Genomic DNA, 5,788 nt, shown 5'->3' with positions numbered 1-5,788 from the left:
CCCTTCCTTTTGGAAAATGAGACACCTTTTGGATTCATTCGAGTCATTGCCTTGCCTGCTGGCTGCAGCTGAGTGCTCCGGCATATGGCTGTGACCGTGTCTTGCCATGAAGTAGGCTTTGGACCATTGGTAGGAAGAACTCCCGCCCAGAAACCAGAGAAATTTGAGAGGGATCTAAGAACTATGAGTCATGTTTGGCACACACCAAAGAGTGCTGCTAAGAAGTGGGCTCTGGAAGCCAAGAAATGAAGGAGATTAAGTGAGAGTCTCTATCGTCCAGCATTAGGGATTATTTGAATAACAGACACTGAGCTCAAGTGAGCTTTTGATATATACTTGATTGATGAACTCATTGATTAAATCTTCTCTAAGTATTTCCTACCCCTCATGAGTTGTGGAGGCTAAAACCGGATTTGGTGTGTTGATGTCATTATCATATATGTATTCCAACACTGAGCAAACAAGTGAGTAACTTTTGTTGGTAAAACATAAAACTTTTTCTAGGTGGTGGGAATAAAAAGAAATATCAGAAATGACCCTGTTATTAAGGGCTTATACCTTGGGAGACAAGATATATCCATAAAAAGAGAAATAATAATGCAAGATTGCACCAGCTTAGTTCTGAACATATTTGTTTCCTCTCTCTCCAGAAACTTCAGAGGCAAAGCTTTACTCCTTTGAACTAGTTTCTCTTTTCCTTTATTCCTCTTCAATCATCCTTTCACTATCATCCTGAGGAGCTGGAAAATTTAGATCATTTATAAGTTCTCATCATAACTTAATTTGAGAAACACAGTGTAGGCAGTAATTGAGGAAGAGGAGTAAATGTGGCAGTAAGTGTGGGGGCTGGTAGTTGCTGGGCCTCTTACAGAAGGAGCAGGGCTCAGATAACTAGATAGATGTGGAATGGATATCTCAGGAAGGGGGAAGAGCTCAAGCAGCCCATGTTTGAAGAATAAATGAGTAGACATGTTTTGCTGAAATAGGTAGGATAAGGTACTCTGAGAAAGAAAGAGAATGTTGGAGAGATGGGGCAGTAGGCAAATTGTGAAAGATCCTGTTTTTAAAAAAGATTTTATTTATTTATTTGAGAGAGAAAGAGAGAGAGAGCACGAGCTGGTGAGTGGGCAAAGAGAGAGGGAGAAGCAGACTCCTCACTGAGCAGGAAACCAGATGTGGGGCTTGATGCAGGGCTCGATCCCAGGGCCCTGAGATCATGACCTGAGCCAAAGGCAGACACTTAACTGACTGAGCCACCCAGGCACTCCTGTGAAAAATCTTTAATAGGGACTTATTTAACTTGTAAGCAATGAAAAGTCAATGCAAGTTGACATAAGTGTGTAATATATTCAAAGCAGGTTTTAAGAATTCTGCATTGATATATAAGATGGAGTAAAGATGTGAGGAGCTGAGAGGTAGACAGACTACCCTAACAAGAGCTAGAAATGAATTAAATAATCATATTATTCAACTTCCTCCTTTTCTGATAAGGTGAGTGTGTGTGTGTGTGTGTGTGTTAGGGTGGAGGATGAGAACGTTTGGAACACAGGTTTTCTCCAGTCACAAGCTAATCAATAATAGCAGAGACAGACTGGGACTTAGTATCCTCACTCACAACTTAGGACTATTTCCCCTATATCACAATTAGGAATCTACTGTGATATCTGGAGCTAACAAATGAAGGCCTGAACTAGATACTGCCATTTGAAATTGAGATGAAAAAGACATTTGAGAGGAAGTGTAAAGTAAGAACCAATGAAGGTGTGATTGGTGATTGGATAACGTATTCGTTTCTTATTGCTGCTCTAACAAATTACCACAAACTTGATGGTTGGCCTAGAGTAACACAAATTTATTATCTCACCATTCTGAAAGGTCAGAGTTCCAAAATAGGTTCCACTGGGCTAAAATCAAGGTCTTGGCAGGGTTGCATTCCTTCTGGAGGCTCTGGGGGAGGGTCTGTTTCCTTGTCTTCTCTAGCTTCTAGAGGTTGCCCGCCTCTCTTGACTTGCGGCTCAACTTCCATCTTCAAAGCCAGACCTGGCCTGTTGAGTCTTTCAGAAGCCAAGTCACTCTAACACTGACTCTTCTGTCTCCCTCATCACCACTTAAAGGATCCTTGTAATTACATTTGGGCTCACCCATACAAACGGGACAATTTCCTTATTTTAAGGTCACTGATTAGCAACCTTAATTCCATTTGCAATCTTAATTTCCCCTTGCTATGTAACAACATAGTCACAGGTTCCAGGGATTAGGACATGGACATCTTTTTGGTGGAGGGGCGTGTCATTATTCTGCATACTATGTGTAGATTATATGGAGGTAAAATAAATCAAGGATAACTCCAAGGTTTTGAACCTGGAAAAATGTAAAGAAAATGATATCAATGTCAGAAATAAGGCAGTTGAGAGGGGAAACTGACATGTGGGCAAATCATCTTGAGAAATATTGAGTTTTAAATAATGCTGTATTCAGATGAAATTTCCTAGCAGGCTTTATCGAGAATTTTTATCAATAATAGAAAAGTTGCTGTTTGACTACTGCTATTTACTACTATGGCAAGACCTTTTCCATGTTCTTAATTTTTTTATTTTTATGTTTCAGTATATTCAATAATTTTTGCAGTAATATTTCAATATAAAGTATATATGGATATTTGTTATATATCATAAAAACTCATATTATGATTAATATGTCTTACTATTCCAGAATTTAGTTATTTTGCTTTTAAAATAATTTTCCCATGCATGGTTTTATATTATATATGAAAAACTGAAAACAAGACTCTAATGTATTTCTCATAGATCCAGTGTTTTAATAGAGTTCTATGCATCTTCAGATGAAAATCCTTTGCCGTAGTAGATACAAAATTCAAAGTCCAGAGGCAGTTGGCCATGATTCAAAACATGTTCAGATAGTTGCACATACCACTAACAGGTACCACTGTGAATTATTCCAAACAACATTCCAGAATCAATGCCAACATCTTATCATTTTGAGAAATTTATTTCCCCAAATATTTTGCCTACAAGTTTATAAGTTTATTATATGATTGGTCAAAGCGATGCTGGTAGGGTACAAGAAAAAATAGCAAGACAGCAAGACTTATATGGTATAGCAATTAAAACGGCATGTATTAACACAAGTAAAGACAAATAGACCAAGGGGAAAGAATCAATAATCCAGAAATAGACAAAAATCTATATAGGGCACTTGGTGTATAACAGTTATTAATAAGTAAGAAAAGGGTTCTAGGATAAGTGGCCTTTAAAGAAAAGAAGAAAGAGGGGCGCCTGGGTGGCTCAGTCGTTAAGTGGCTGCCTTCAGCTCAGGTCATGATCCCAGGGTTCTGGGATCGGGCCCCGCATCGGGCTCCCTGCTCAGCGGGAAGCTTGCTTCTCCCTCTCCCACTCCCCCTACTTGTGTTCCTGCTCTTGCTATCTCTGTCTCTGTCAAATAAATAAATAAAATCTTTAAAAAATAAAAAAAATAAAGAAAAGAAGAAAGATACCTTTCTATTTCACACAATACGAAAAATAAATTTCAGGAGGATTAAGATTCATATATGACAAGTGAAATCTTAAAATATGTAGAAGAAAATATAGCACAGTACATGCATGTCACTAAAAGCACCAGCTATAAGGAAGCGGATTGTTACATTTAATGACATAAAAATTTAAAAACTGCATTTGACAAAGACTTTATTTAAAAACTTAAAATGCAAACCAACATTGAGAAAGATGTTTAAAATAGATCTAACTAACAAAGAATTACAACCCAGAATACATGAAGAGTCCCTGCAAGTCAGGAAGAATAAGACAAATAACCCAAGAAGAAAATAAGCGATGGATAGGGATAAAATACAGAAACAACATCCAAAAGGTAATAAAGACAGAGATGTTCAATCACACCCAAATTTAAGAAAAAAATTAAAATACAATGATATATATATATATATTTTAAAGACTTATTTATTTATTTGAGAGAGAAAGAGAGAGAGCGAGCACATGCATGGGCGAGCCAGCAGTGGGGAGGGGCAGAGGGAGAGAATCTCCAGCAGACTCCCCACTGAGCTCAGTGCCTGACGCAGTGCTCGAATTCACAACCCCATGATCATGACCTGAGCTGAAATCAAGAGTAGGATGCTCAACGCACTCAGCCACCCAGGGGCCCCAAAATACAATGATATACTATTTTACCACCATCACACTGGCAAAAATTTGAAATGATTGATAATACCAAGTGATGGCCAAGGTGGGAGGAATTCATATTCTCAAATTCTGTCAGCAAGGATGAAAAGTGTTACAAATGCTTTGGAAATTAGCCTAGACTTTACTTAAAGTGATCATAACCTCTAACCCAGAGACTTGCACCATTAAATATATACTTTTTTTTTAAAGATTTTATTTATTTATTTATTTGATAAAGACACAGCGAGAGAGGGAACACAAGCAGGGGGAGTGGGAGAGGGAGAAGCAGGCTTCCTGCAGAGCAGGGAGCCTGATGCGGGGCTTGATCCCAGGACCCTGGGATCGTGACCTGAGCCGAAGGCAGACGCTTAACGACTGAGCCACCCAGGCACCCCAAATATATACTTCTTGATAAACATTTGTAAACATGCCCATTAGAAGCATGTTGAAAGAATGTTTGTTCCAGTATTTCTTTTTTTAAAGATTTTATTCATTTATTTGACAGAGAGAGACACAGTGAGAGAGGGAACACAAGCAGGGGGAGCGGGAGAGGGAGAAGCAGGCTTCCCGCGGAGCAGCGAGCCCGATGCGGGGCTCGATCCCAGGACACTGGGATCATGACCTGAGCTGAAGGCAGACGCTTAACGACTGAGCCACCCAGGCGCCCCTGTTCCAGTATTTTTTATAGTAGTAAAAGTTTGGAAACAACTTATTTTTATCGTTGGAACAATGGATAAATTAATTGTGCTATTTTAACACAGTGGAAGACTATATAGAATTTAAATGGATGACTGCCTTCGGCTCAGGTCCTGATCCCAGGGTCCTGGAATCGAGCCCCGCATCGGGTTCCCTGCTCCGCGGGAAGCCTGCTTCTCCCTCTCCCACTCCCCCTGCTTGTGTTCCCTCTCTCGCTGTGTGTGTGTCTCTCTCTCTGTCAATTAAATAAATAAATGAAATCCTTAAAAAAAAAAAAAAAGAAGTTAAATGGATGAACTGTCTACATATGTATATATGGATACAGTTTTACATTTTAAACACCATGCTATGTGTAAAAAAGCAGGCTTTGAAAGCTATTTTTATTATATCATGCATGTAAAATGTCCAAAACATTCAAAACAGATACATATTTAATTTATGGATATGCACATAAGTAGAAAAGGATCAAATATGCATGGGAATGATGCACACCAACTTTATGACAGTGGTTATTTCTCAGCAAGGTGGCAAATGTGAAGGCCAGAGATTTCAACTTATTTTGTAGCCTTTTGTTTCTTAAAAAAAATCTGGCACAGGGATGCCTGGGTGGCTCAGTCAGTCAAGTGTCTGCCTTCATCACTCCAAAATGAAACCGTGTACCCAGGATCCTGGGATTGAGTCCCACATTGGGCTCCTTACTCAACAGGGAGCCTGCTTCTCCCTCTGCCTGCTGCTCTCCCTGCTTGTGCTCTCTCTCTCTCTGACAAATAAATAAATAAAACATTTTTAAAAAATTTGGTGCAAAAATATCCAAACAAGTATTTTGAAATCTTGAAGGTATGTTTATGGGTCTACTACATATTATGTATAATATGCAGGGCTTTTTTCATTCTATATAT

Source organism: Halichoerus grypus, chromosome 6 (assembly GCF_964656455.1).
Source record: "Halichoerus grypus chromosome 6, mHalGry1.hap1.1, whole genome shotgun sequence".
NCBI classification, from domain to species: Eukaryota; Metazoa; Chordata; class Mammalia; order Carnivora; family Phocidae; genus Halichoerus; species Halichoerus grypus.
Note: the sequence above shows the minus strand (reverse complement) of the source record.